The sequence below is a fragment of the Adiantum capillus-veneris genome, chromosome 22 (genome assembly GCF_014529385.1).
Source record: "Adiantum capillus-veneris isolate H3 chromosome 22, ASM1452938v2, whole genome shotgun sequence".
In the NCBI taxonomy this organism is placed as follows: Eukaryota; Viridiplantae; Streptophyta; class Polypodiopsida; order Polypodiales; family Pteridaceae; genus Adiantum; species Adiantum capillus-veneris.
This window is the reverse complement of record NC_140952.1, coordinates 63,703,070-63,717,600: the sequence shown is the minus strand read 5'-3', so window position 1 is coordinate 63,717,600 and position 14,531 is coordinate 63,703,070. Positions and strand designations below refer to the sequence as shown.

Sequence of the window (14,531 nt, the reverse complement as noted above, 5' to 3'; positions counted from 1 at the left end):
AGGCACGCTTATTTCTAGGCCAGACTTCTTTAAAGTTTCCTCTTCTTTTGAGTTTCTCTCATTTTGTACCATTTTAATCACTTTCCAAGCGGGCTTTTTTCAGCAAATTTTGACATGTTATCAAGCAAAGCGTCTTCATAAGCCCAAAAACAAATATAAAGCAACTCCATTAAAAAAGCTAAAATTTGTGTAGGTTTTCCAAACGTCGCTTTCGAAGCCACTTTAGTGGCTCAAACACAACCCTAGTGTTAACCCACTAAAATTACAAAATTCCGGGCTTAACCGTAGCATAACACAAGTTTTAGCATAAATACAAGCAAATGTTTCAAATTTTAACGCGAAACTGGGAGAGTATTAACTGGTTTTTGGCAAGTCACAGCCCCTCATCATTATAAAATAGAAGAGACATGTAACCAAAAATACCTCGACAAAGAATACAATGATGATGTTTGCCCGTTGTGAAGATTAGACTGCACCTACAGAACCACTGTTGGGCAGATTTGTGACACAACTTGCAACTCTAGAGATCTCCAAAACCGCGAATTCTATACTTTTTCTTGCAATCAGCTAGCCCAATCTTCAGCCACTCTCTCACCGTTCAGCTCGCTAGGCATTGTGAAGCTGTATACAAACAAGTTCAATGTGAATCAGATAGATAAAATTAACCACACAATTTACCAATGCGCGAACACACCATGTTGAAACCATGCCTTTCTGGTTGTACACAAACAAAAACAGGTCCCTATTTTATCAAATAATCCACAAGGATTCACATGATAAAAACTGGAATGCTAAACATTGCATGTCACCCAAGACAGTCACTTTTTGAAACGTTTTATCATATCATGTGAGTTAACCAGAGATGATTAATAATACTCCAACATGTATGTATACGTATACATTAGAAGGGGGTGGAGATTTTTTAAGTAGGCCCACAGTGTAGATGTAACATGTATCTTGGGGTATTATTAAAAATCTCTTGCACGCACATGATATAGGAAGCTTTTGAGGAGTGACTGCCCCGAGGGATGTCATTAGCATCAGCATGTAAGATTTACATCAAAGAGGAAGCAACCTGGTGAGCGAATGCATTGCAAAGATCCCTTTCTGGCCTTGCACTTCAGAGGTTTGGAAAGCTACAGAACTGCAGCTAAACTCTTTAGACAAAGAAAAAAGGGTCGTAGGCTTGTCTTAATCAGTGGCAAAGCATCCAAGTAGACCTTTGGATCAAGATCTTGAACTGAAGCAGTGCGCTTACAGATAATGTACGTACAGCTTTGGACACATTTTCTTTCTTGAAGTAATAAATGACAGGATATCCTAAAATCCATCTACAAAAACCATATCCACAACCATCTATCAGTTCTTCCAAAAATCACCCGAATTTTACTTGCATGTTTAGAAGGACCAAGAGTGTCTTGAATCTAGACACCCTCATATAGTGGGTTGTCGAAGCATTCTTACCCATTCAGGGTAGGCAAGGCGGCCTCACACCATAATTCAGAGCTGCCCAAATCAATGACTCCACATGTGGAAGATGATGGATGACCAGAGGTGCTTTCAGAAACTTCACAGATAGTATATTGATGCACCTGACATAGCCTACATCAGTCTCTAACTAATCAGCTATAGAAATGGAGAAAAATTGAAATGTCTTTCTACCATTGGATACTTTTGAGAGGAAACAGGTCGTGAAGGAAGCAAATTCATTCAAAGCTTCATCTTTCTCGGACGACAAGGCAAACTGCAAAACACACATCGGCAACTAGTATGCTCGTGTACAGGATGAAATATGCAGAAGACCACAGCTACTTACCCTAGCTATAGTGTCATCCAAAACTATGAATTCAAGTTGGACAGAGCGGTTGAGGGATCCATTCATTAGCGCAGTCAAGTTCTCGACGTCAATCAGATACACCACATCGTCCAAGCACATGACTTTAAACAAGATATAAGCACGACTTCCTGCAAACAAGAGCCAAGAATTGTTAACGTTTTACATTCAATGATAGCTCTTGCCTCTTAAGACAACCTTATGTGACTAATTGAAAGGTCTAGCTTCTTTGAAGCGATAGCTCTCTTTTCCCTTCCATAATAAAACACGAGATCTAAATCATCTTGGCCACAAGCCTTTCTTTACAGAGAATGAGGCAGCAGTGAACCGGTGCAAGAAGATCCAAGAGTCTGCATAGCTGATCTTGCAAGTTACGAACTCCTAGAGCATAATCGACCATCACCGCTGGACGCAAGCCTGTGCAAAGGGCAGCAATATCTGCAGTGAAGAAAGAGTTAAAATTCAGGTCTTCAAAGTTATATCAAGAAGAAAACTTCATAGTGCATACAATGGTGTAGAAAGAAATAGGCAGGGAATGCTTTTCAGCAACGTAGAGAGAGACAAGGGCTTCCGATATATATTCTTGCCTTCCTTTAAGATTTATAGACAATATGCTTTGTGCATACAGATTAAAACAACCACTGATATCTAAGCCATGGCACATCCCAGATTATTATAACTAATGGGGAGCCTAGTAATTTGAGCAAATAATGAAAAGTTAGATGTCCTCTGTCCAGATGCTCTTCATTTCAGATCCAGATATTTTGCTTATTCTTGCATAGGCCCTTGTTCCTAGGTTGTGGGGTTACCGCTATTCTGTCAGGCTGGAAATTGTTCTCTTAGGGCTATCCATAATATTTATGACCCCAGTACACTTCTTCACATTCCATACAATGAATGTAACAGACTTGGACACTCCAAGTCGGGAATCTACCATAGCACACTTGCGAAAACTGAAAGAACTGAACAAAACTGAGAGAGAGATGACATGGCACGGCGAAGTTCCGCACCTAGAGAGATTGGCCCCAAAGACTGGCACCCCTTTCGGTATTTCTTTATTATTAATGTTGGGGACTCCCAAAAGCAGCCAACGTAATTTCCAAAAATCCGTACAGCCTGCCACGTCAGCATAGTATGCAATTTACGAAAAAAACGTACAATCCTGCCACATCACCATCTAGCACATTTTTCGGGGGTCGGTACAGCTTGCTACGTCAGCAGCCAGCACTAGGGTTTTTTATTTTATTTCTGTTTTTTATGTTCCCTGGTCCCCACCGGACGGGACTCCATAAGTTGGAATAACTTATAAGATCATTTTATCTGCCAGGGATCGTCCGGGTGGTCGTGCCACGTCATCACTTAGTGACATACCCCCCTCTTTAAAGAATTGTAATCGCCCTCGATTACGCGTGCAAAAATCACACGCGCCACAAACAAGTTTAGTAGACACTGACTCTAAGTACCGACGCACTAGACAACACAAATCCAGCACACGATAGTCACTGAACATCCACATCACATTCAAATCAAATCACATAAAATCTATTGAGATCTAGGACCATGATCTCTCGGCAACGCGTTTAGCAATCGCATCTAGATCCACACCGGCCCTCACTGATGTCGGATTGATTAATTCTTATTGCTATCATGCCCATAGAATCTCAAGACCGAAATGATGCAGTCATTTCATCTTTCAAACCTGCACTCAAACACAATCACATGAGAGAGCACACATAAATCAGATTCATGTCACCAATTCCCAATTCGAAGTACTTCTTTCATAAAGTCATCCAGCAAAATATTGTAAACCCATCAGTATCCCTGAAATCCAAAGAAAAATCAGTGACTTTATTTCATATGGGGAAGCTGTGACAAAGGAGCGGAGTGACAAAGTCCCATCTGCACCAGATTCAACCTTGCTAGTGCACGGGATCTCTCGGAATAGTCGAAGCTAGACCGAAAACCTCAAGGTAAAGTTCCAATATCTGAGGAGTATCTGCTAGGTCCTCCTCCTCCATCCACTTCCCATCCAAAGCCGGATAGTTCTTGACTAAGAACCGCCGTTCACTTTACCTTTCTCTTTCCTTTCCTAGTCAGCTAGTATCCGTTCCAAAACGAGAATTTTCTCGCTCTCTTCCACTTCAAGTTGCTCCTCAGGCTTCCTATCAATTGGCACGTCACCCTTAAAAGGTCTCAATAGACTCGCATAAAAAGCATTGTGAATCTTCTAAGTATCTAGTAACTTCGGTCTGAAGGATACATCATTTATCTTTTTTTGAATCTGGAAAGGGCCATAGTACCGCATTCTTAGGTTTGGAAAAAACCGTTCTTTTCCCTTTCGTTTCGGCAGGCATGTCTTCTCAAACCGTAAGAGCACCCAATCGTCTTCCTTCAATTGCAAGTCCCATCGATTCTTGTCAACTGTCTTCCTCTGTCGTGCTTGAGACTTCTCAACAACCTCGTGCACCTTAGCAAAAGCAGTATCCAGATCTAGATCATACAAACCTGCTCAAAAAAAATATTATCCTTGGTCAGGGTAATTCTCTAATCTGCCAGTTTATTCCCTTTCCATTTCTTTCCTTGTGCCTTGGGACCTATGGGTAGCTTCGGTAGCTTCCCCTGTCCATTGGCACGTCAGTATCAATCATTAACTCTGAGACGCACTATCCTCTAATCCCCTTTCTTCTTTGAAATCCTGTGATGAGTTGTTATCTGGCTCCCCTAATTCATTTACTCCACCGGCAGACTCGTGCCGTGTTGAGATGGATACTATCCTATCCATAGGATAAGTCAATGAGCCGGCATGCATTCCAAGTCGTTGCTTAGCATGTTCCATAAGTCTCTGAATAGAGTTAGACTTTTGGTTTAGACAATAGTCTCGAATCTCTTTTAGCAAACCACGACAAAACCGCTCAATCTAGTCTCTCAAAGTAATCTTCCAAAACGCAGACACTCGCAAATAAGTATCCCAAAACCACTGGCAATAGTCATCCAATGTATTTTTCTCAGTCATTTTCAAGTGATGCCAAGCCGTGATGACATCTCGTGCACATTCATATGATATCCAAGTTGACGTGAAAATTATCTTGAACTTTAACCACGTCGCAGGTGCTTCTCTGCATAACAACAGAGTAGACCACCATGTCTGTGCAGTCCCTTTCAAGTAAGATGCCACCCTTTGCACCCTCGAGTGTTTTGTGAACCATCCTCCAGAGAAGGTGACGTCAAGCTGTTGTACAAACTCAAGGGCTTGATAGGTGTCCTGGTAACCTGAAAACGTCTCAAACCTGACGATCTGACTCCCTTCCTTGAACTCCTTGGTTTTCTTGTTGATCTAGTCATTGTCAAAAGACGACAAACTCTCCTCTTCTGAACTACTAGATGGTCTTCTATGCCTTCTAGACTTTTTCAAAAAAGAATCTTGTCTTTGGTGCTTAGATATTGAGGAACCTTCCTAGCACCCTCGATTACTTCAAATGGCACCTTCCCCGTATGTTGTTGTAGGTAAACACCACCAAGGGCAAATACTTTTCCCATTAGATCTTCTGATTCGAAATATGAAACTTCAACAGATCCAAAACCACCTAATCGTCTATCTCAAATTGCCCATCTATTTGCGGGTGAAACGAAAATGAGAACTACAACTGTGTGCCAATGTTCTCCCAGATTGCTCTCCAAAACAAACTAGTAAACCAGGGATCTCTGTCCAAAACAATAAACTCAGGCATGCCATGTAATAAAAAAATTTGTGAGACAAACAGTTTCGCCACCAAAGATCTGTCTTAGCTTGTCTTCTTTACCGGAATGAAGTGGGCCCGTTTACTGAATCTATAAATGACTGTCCAAATGCCATCATGAACACTTTGAGTCTTGGGAAGATCAAAAATAGAATCCTTGACAATGCTTTCCTAGGGACGGGAGGGTACGGGTGACGGCTGTAGAAATCTTGATGCCTTATGCCTGCAAACTTGACCTTTTGGCAAATGTGAACAAACTCGTCCACATCGTTTTTTCTTTTTTGGGGCCTCAGCCAGTAAAAGTAACGCTCAACACCCTTCAAGGTGGTATCTATGCCGCCGTGGCCGGGAAAAGGTGGACAATGGCACTCTGTCAAAACCTTTTCCTTGAGAGGCTGTGTAACACACAACATCGTTTTCCTTATCAAATAGCCCTTCCGTATGGAATAGCTTGCAATTGTCTCTCCACAGTGAAAGATATTTTCAAAATCAGAATCTGTGGCGTACTGATCTACCATATCCTCGAAGCTTTGATGATGTATCGCAGAAATAGCCATAACCAAGAGCTTTCTAGACAACGCATCTACCCCTTCTATGACAAGAAGTAGATGGTCTAGCTCCGAGTAGAGAATGTCGCCACTGAATAAGAGCATGGATAACTGCCAAAAGCTCTCTATCATAAATCTGTGCAACCAACTCAGGACTTTAAAACATCCTGCTCTCGTAAGCAATGACATGGCGTTCTTGCATCAAAACTACTCCCAAACTACGACCATAAGCATCACAGTAAACTTAGAATGGCTTTTGCAAGTCTGGCAAGGCCAACACTGGTCCAATTGTCAGCTTTTCCTTGAGAATCTGAAAGGTTGCAATCTCTGTCGGTCCCCAAGTAAAAGGAACGCCTTTCTGACTCGACATATGCAAAGGAGAAGCTATCTCTGGAAATTTCCAAATGAACCGTAGATAATATGAGCACAAGCCCAGAAAACGTCGAACCTCAGGAACATTTTTCAAATCGTGCCAATCACAGATGGTCTCTACTCTGGCCGGGTCCATCTTTACACCTTCTGCTGAGATGATATGTCCTAGAAAGTGTATCTCTCGCAAGATCAACTCGCTCTTTTGCGCATTTACAACCAGTTTATGTTGACGCAGTGTCTGGACAACTTGTAGCAAAAGGTCTTTGTGCTCTGCCTCACTCTTGAGAAGACGATCATGTCGTCAAAGAAACTGCCCACAAATAATCGCTACTCTCTGAAAATCCTATCCATCATGCGGTTGACATTCAAATGGCCAAATGGCATCACCAAATATTTATACCAACTCAAAAGTCGTCCTAAAAGTTGTCTTGTAGACGCCTCTAGGAGCAATTCCGATCTAATGATAACCACTCTTCATATCAATTCGGCTAAAGCAAGTAGAACCCTGAAGTCTGTCAAGTTTATCATCGATCCTTGGAATGAGGAATCTGTTCTGGTTCATTATTTCTTCATTTTGGGCTCGGCTAACTCTGTAAGGTGGCCGGTTTGGTGGTGTTCTACCAGGAATCAAATCGATCGTTATGATCTTTCGCACGTGCAAGAGGTAACTCTCCTGGTAAGCCTTCAGAGAAGCAGTCAGCCTGAGCTTGCAGAAATTCCTGTCGTTCCTTGTGAAGGTCAAACATATTTGACCTTTGATCATCATTCAGTTCTTTCAAGAAGATCGAATAAACAAAAAGACTGGATTTCATCACGTGGGATGGACTCGCCTTTCAATTTCACATCAAGTACAATCTCTTTGCCCTTCTCATTTTTCAACATGGCCTTCCTTGCCCTATAATTGACCACGGCGTTGTTCTTGTGGAGCCAAGGGATTCCTAGGAGGACGTCCAAAGGCATGATGTAAAAGTCCCCGCGTCCTAAATACCCCTGACAATGCAAACCTAGTTTGCCAATGACAGGTGTAATGGCAACATCCCATCAGAGTGCCGCTAGAACAGCCTCGACCGGTGGCCCCATTTCCTCAGGCGTAATCCCAAATCCAGCCGCCAATTTAATTGAAGTTGGCCTTGGCTCCTCCATCAAAGAAGATAAGGGTTTCCTCGGCTTGCACTTTGCCCCATGCTCCGCAAAGTTCGGTACTTTCGTTCATCTGATCAGGGTCTACGGTCCCCACAAATCTGGTACCATCAAATCAGGGTCGGCGGTCCCCACAAAATCTGGTACCAGACTTGCTTTCGTCTTTCCTATTCTTCCGCGCTCAACTGCTGCTCTGTAACTATCTGTGCTTATCCTTTAGTGGTCATGTAACAAACTTGGACACCCCAAGTTAAGATTCTACCACGACACAGCAGAGATTCACTTTAAAACAGTTCACAAAACACGACACGGCTCGGCACAGTTCCGTGCCAAAAAGGTATTGGCCCCAAAGACTGGCACCCCTTTCGGTATTTCTTTTTATATTAATCTGTGTGCAAAGTACAAGGGAGTCCGCGTGAACTCACACTCAAAATCTGCGTCCAGATGCTCTGAATAATGCGTTCTAAAAAGACTAATTTATTCTTGCAAGGGATGCCTCAAAAGCAGAGCCCCAGAATCAGTTAAAAATAACTCAAAAGCTTTTAAGCTCAAGAGCATTATGCCCAAAAGCCTTTTACTCAAAAATCTGCCAGCCAAAAGCAATCAGCACAAATTACAGGCGTCCGTACACTGCCACGTCAGCATGACAAGCAAAAATTTTAGAAAAGAGACGTGTCCTTGTTCTCCGCAGTCAAAACACTTCCCCTCTTTGAGGTAGTCTGATCTCTGTTCTTCCGTCAATCGGGGTCGTGCATCCTTCTTTTTTTCTGAAACCTTCTTCTCCTTTTGCTTTCATTTGTCGAATTTTGTTCGGTCCTTGGTGTCCGGTCGAAACTTGATCAGTGGGGTAAGTCAGGTTACCCGAATGCATAGCAAATCCTTGCTTAGCATGTCCCATCAATTGTTGTATGGACTCAGACTTCTACTCAAGGCAGTAATCGTGGATCTCTTTGGGAAGTCCACAGCAAAACCGCTCCATTTGCTACTTAAAAGTGACCTTCTTAAAAGAAGAGGCAGGTAGAAAAGCATCCCAAAATCTCTCACAATAAGCATCCAAAGTGTAAGGCTTGGTCATCCAAAGATGGTTCCAAGCAGTAATCACATCTCGTTCGTACTCCTCAGTCAACCAAGAGGAAATAAAGAACTGTTTGAACTTTAACCACTTGGTAGGGACTTCTTTTCTTAAGAGGAGAGTGGACCACCATGTTCGTGCATTTCCTTTAAAAAATGATGCTGCCCTCTTGATTTTGGAGTGCTCTGAGTAGCGTCCTCTAGAGAATGTTATGTCAAACTGTTGAATAAAGGTTAAAGCCTTGGGAGCATCTCAAAACCCTGAAAAAGATTCAAAATTTACTGCTTGTCCACCCTCCTTGAATTCCTTGGTCTTTTTGCCCTTGTCCTCGAGAAAATCATATTGATTGGCTCTGTAAAAATGTTTCTTTTTTGAATAAAACATGTAGTCTTCGAAGTCCGAACTCTCAAAAGAGGATGAATCCTCGTCAGAACTGTCAGAAACATGTCAAGATCTGCGGTATGGTCTGCTCTTCTTTGCCTTCTTCTTGTTCTTGCCAAATCTCTGGTTGTTTCTTCGTTTCTTGCCTTTTCTATCCTCATCACTCGATCGGAAGAGGAAGAACTATCCAAACTGTCGGAAGAAGATGAGGACGAACTAGACAGTCCTTCGAAGCGTACATGCTTCTTCTATTTTGTTGCACTTGCAAAGACGATTGACGGCCCAAATAACCGGGGTAGTCAGTCCCCTTGTTGCGTTTCTTCGATTGTTTCTTCGGCCCCAAAAGTTGGTTGACTCGTCTTTTGACAACGTCATCAACTTCTTCTTCAGTAAACATCCTTGGGGTAGGATGTTTCTTGAGGGCTGATTTTATTGGTGTATCAATGGCTTTCTGTCAATGCATATGCACTTCGTCAATCAGGTGTCGGGTCAAAAGTTTTGCATATTGTGGATTCTTTGCAAACTAGAGCATTTGCTTTGCGCAATCATCAACCTGCTGCCGATGTTGCATCTCCATATACTTCGTAGGCCGAGGTGGCCCGTATTCTTGATCTGCTGATCCATTCGAATTTTCCGTGTTGTTCCCGAAGAGGCAGGAGTCGTCGTTTGATTCTTGTCAAAATCCGTATTTGTCGCAGAAAAAGGGATCGGATTTTCCGATAGAAGAGAAATCGATTGAGCTTTGATACCACTGTAACAAACTTGGACACCTTAAGTCGAGAATCTGGTGCAACACACGAGAGAGAATCACTTAAAAATACTTCACACTTCATTCGCAGTTCAATTGAGTCGACACGGCCCAGCGTAGTTCCGTGCCCAGAGAGATTGCGCCCAAAGGACACTGGAGAGGGGGAATGGGGGAACATGCCCGACACAAACACAAGGGCCTCTCTATAGCTCAGGGTATTCACAACACCCCTATCCTCTCAGAAAACACCTTCAAAGAAACACTTTACACTAGCAGACCACCGCCTGCTCAATTTTCACTGCTCACACTCCACAAACCACCACACAAGGCACACCTACTACCACTGCCTGTCTCCACCCTTACACACACACACAGCCACTCAATCTCACTCTCTCACTCAAAACACCGTCGGTCCGGGAGGGCACACAGTTCCACACAGCCGACACGGAGGAGAAACATGAAAGCAGGAGAAAGAGAAGGGGGGAAGGGAAAACAACAGCACGGAGGCAACTGTGGCTTGATTGCACTTCAAAAAACATATACATCGGCTTGTACTGCCATCATCATGGCCATTTTCAAGCAAAAGTTAGAAAGGGGTTGGCTTGCTAGAGAACTCCACTTTGCAGGCTTCAAACGACACCCAAAAGGCCAAGAAAAAAGCCCCTAATTTGATTAATTTTTGACTTTTATAGGGAGGGTCTTCAATTTGGGGAAACTGCTCTTCAATTGGTCCATATGGCACCCATTTTTGGTATCTTTTGGGAAGCGGGGATTGCCTTGTTCCATCTGCTCACTTTCTCTCTCTTTTGCATTTGGAGGGGGGGTGCAATAGCGACGTCGCTATTGCCCCCTTGGCTCTTTTTATTTTTTATTTTTTATCACCTTCATTTTTACCCTTTTGGGGCTCAACCTTGCACTGCCCTTTTGCCCTTTGGTCCATTTGGCCTTCACTTTGCCCGGACAGCCCTTGCCTTGGTCCATTTGGCCTTGCTTGCCTTTACCTTATGCTCTTAGCTTGGCCCATTTGGCCACCATTGAGTTCATCCTCTCTCTCTCTATGCGGGAACTTCTCCCTTTGCACCAAACTCCTTGGCCGACTTCGGGCCTCTCCTCACCTCAGCGAGAATCACCCCTTAACTATGCACTGAGGAGGGGGGGCATTAGCGACGTCGCTAATGCCTCCTTCCCCTTTCGTTCAAAAAGTAGGGCCATGGGGAACTGCCCCATGTCGGGCGTGCCACGTCATCGCTACCAACTCACCGGTCTCTACCACCACACGGACGCGTGCCACCACGCTGGCCAAAAACCGCCGCGGAACGCCCTGCAGGGCCGCCTCCGACCAAAGCAGCGCCAGCGGCGCTAGCCGCCATAGCCCACGAGCTCCAAGCTCTCCACAACTCTCATGCATACCAAACGGGGGCTCACGGCCCACCCCATAAAGCGCGTGATGTCCGCCTCCGACACCGCATGTCGAACGAAGCGGGCCTGCTACGTGGCTGTTCGCAGAGCGTTTGCCTTTGGAGCCCTTTAAACTCCTCTAAAAATGTGCAAATAACCTCCTCTTTTGGGCCTTCTTCTCCCGGCTCCTTTCATTGCTCCAATGTCATACTGCCAAGCCGCAAAGCCCGGATGAAAGCTTGCATTGCCGGCTTGCTTCAACATAATCCTCGTTGCTTCTCGACTTTTCCAGGCCCACGATCCGAGGCAACTAAAATTTGAAAAATCATCTGCAAACACTACATCTTCAACTGCCCTAGGTTTTCCCAAGTCGTAACTTGGTGCTCGAGGCTCGGAATCACGTGCCGTGACTTCGTGCTAACTCCTCATGATGCACACTGTCACCGAGAACTTTGGCGAGGCCGAAACGATGCCAGATGGCGCATTTTTCACTGCGGCCAAGTGGGCCCAGACTCGGCCCCCGAAAAAAATTCAACTGACCATATCTTGCTAACCAAGGCTCCGATTGGCATTCTGAAAAGACAGGCATGCTCCACAACTCGAGCACCACACATGTATATACTGACATCAGCCCGGGCCACCTGTCCCCAGCTGTCCTGTCCGTCGGGGATCTGCTACACACTCTTCCTTTAAACTGCAATACCTTGAGCACCGAGGCTCCGTTTGACGAGCCGTCTGGACCGGCTTCTAGAGCACGCTGAACACTACATTCTAGGACACTGATTTGGCATTGTGGACACCTTGACTTGTCATCCCATCTGGACTATCCTGCAGCACTTTTGGCCTAAAAAGCCGCTTTAAGCATACATTCGCGCTACCCTTTGGCTGTCAAGGGCCTTGGCACCTGCCCTAGCCTTCTGCACTGCACTCGATTGCACCCTTTGCCTAGCATAGACCACCTGCTAGCTTCGACCAACTTTGGTTGCACCAACGCCCCTTTCGGTATTTCTTTTGTTATTAATACTTGAGCAAAGTATAGTTGCCCGCGGTTCCTCTCTGCTCACCGGCTTGTCAGCACAAGTAAGCCACAGAGAGGCCCACGGGACCTATTTAAGGGCCCTTTGCCATGGGAAAAGCAATACATGAAAAGCTTCCAAACTCAAAAGCACTTGGCTCCCTAAAAGCAGCCAGCACATAATGTGGAATTCCGTACGGCTTGCCACAACAGCACAGCCAACGTGTTCTGCAGAAATCTGCATGGCCAGCCACGTCAGCATTCCAATGCATTTGCGGGATTCCGTACAGCCAGTCGCCAGCCCTTTTTTACTAGTGCTAGTGTCGCCAAGGCCCAATCGGCAGCAACATGCGAGTGTTCCCTTTCCTCCTGCGCCTCATGAAGTACCTGGGCTTGAGCTTCAACAAGCTCCGTACGCGGCGTAGGTTGTCTATTTTGCTGTTGCACTGGTGGCGCTTGCAAGAATTCCATAAACCTCGGATTTTGCACCAGCTGCGAAAAGACATTCACCGCGGCAACTAACTGAGTCTTAAACGCATCATCCTCAAGTTGCCCTGTCATAAAGCCCTGTACTACTGGAGGGACATTCACGTTGACAGGAGGTACAGACTGACGTGGCCGTGAGCTCTCGCCAATCTCAAAAACCATAGGAATCTCCTGCTTGTCCTTTGGAGAGGAACCCTCTTCCATAATTCCCTTCCCCTTGTCGGTCATAGTGTAATCCCCGCGTTCTTGCAATGTGTGTCTTTACCCTGAACAATCCAGGCTCACTCTTTGAGGAAAAAGTGATTGATATCCCAGCAACGGAACCATGAAACCGGCCCGTAGGGCGGTAGGCGTTGGCTTTCACCCAAAATTCTTTACTTTATGCACACACACAGAGCACTTTGCAAAGAGAACCTGCGATGGGAGTTAACACTTAAACACACACACAGCTCGGAAGCTAGAATGCTCCGAGCAGACGCCGACAACCTGTAGGCCCCAAAATTGGCGCCCCTTTCGGTATTTCTTTATTCTTTAGGAGGGTAAATTACAAGGTAAGGTCCTGGGAATCCTTCACGTGTATCCACCTAGATACCATTTGATTTGGCCAAATTTCGGCAGCATAACAACCCCAAAACTTGCACGAAATCAATTCCCCTGCTGGAACTCGCTTGCACTGTCGTATACCCTCTGATTCCTGTCCAAAAACAGTAAATTCAGCACGCTGTATTTACTGGTTTTTGCCCTGTTTTCAGCCCCAAACAGTCCCCTAACTGTCCTCTACCAGTGGGGCACGATTCCCAATGGTCCTGGCATCCGTATGGCTGAAAAATAGTGAATTTACAGCGCATACACAGTGCTGATTTTGCACCTGTACGGTGAGGTTATGACCCTCACCAGTGCCTGCTTTGGAGCAACAGTTAGCTACCCCTGTTCCTGCTCAAGGAGGCTCTTGCCTCAGCACAAAAGCATGAACCCACACAACTGTACATCAGTCAAATGAGTAGCCCTCTTGTGGGGCATCACATAACTGCACGTAGGGGAGAAAGAGAGCAGTATGTAGCGTGCGGGGCATCACTCCCGTCACCATACTGTACATAGAGGGCAAGGTAAGCATTCCATAGCTTCTGTACCTGTTGCAATCCGCCTGTGGCTGAAAATGGCGCCCCCTTTGTTGATATGCAGCTTGTTTTTGCCTCCCAGAGTGGCAGAATCGCTCACAAGCTGACACGTCGCCCAGTTTCCGAGTTTGGGCTTTCCCTGCTAAAAATATCTCAACTGGTGCGTCAGTTAACTTCGCGGCAGAGTTGTAAAGTGTTCCCCTAGTCATACCGAAGGTAATGACGCGAACACATTTCGTGGCCCAAAATAGCAGTTCCCTAAATTTTAAGAGATGCTTCCGTTGGGCTCCCGCTGGTCTTCTGACCATCTATCCTCATTGGGACCGCATCCAAAAATGCAATGTGGCCCAACTGTCGGATACTTTTGGTTGGTAGTCCCACCTTGACTTTACGCCTTAATTGAGTTCACTTCCTAGTATCCACCAACTTGCTAAGTGCGACGGGGGGACCTATATGATCTTGCTCTGAGCCTAGACATCCTCTTACCATACGAATTCCAGTGCCGACCCCTTCCCATCTGCGGGTGAATCTACCGTTCACATTGGCCATACAATGTCCGACCGTTTGCTACTTCAAAAAGAGGGTCTTAAACAAATAAAATAAACCCCATTGGAAAGAAACCAACAACCAAGGTTAGCAGTTGCCACATCTCTGTGACATGGTTAATAACTGCCACGTCCTC

The 14,531-nt window shown here is 45.1% G+C and overlaps 1 pseudogene across 1 annotated transcript in view; it reads right to left on the bottom strand.

Annotated features, from left to right (window-relative positions):
- Positions 1–426: 426 nt before the first annotated feature.
- The window catches only part of LOC147429482 (uncharacterized), a 62,649-nt pseudogene continuing 48,544 nt past the window's right edge, over positions 427–14,531 (bottom strand). Inside the window, exons 2-8 of the transcript XR_015185804.1 lie at positions 2,163–2,272; positions 1,817–1,965; positions 1,663–1,744; positions 1,465–1,567; positions 1,221–1,331; positions 1,076–1,144; positions 427–621 (exon numbers count right to left, since the gene is read on the bottom strand). The product of XR_015185804.1 is annotated as an uncharacterized LOC147429482 (transcript). The remainder of the gene's footprint in view (positions 622–1,075; positions 1,145–1,220; positions 1,332–1,464; positions 1,568–1,662; positions 1,745–1,816; positions 1,966–2,162; positions 2,273–14,531) is intronic.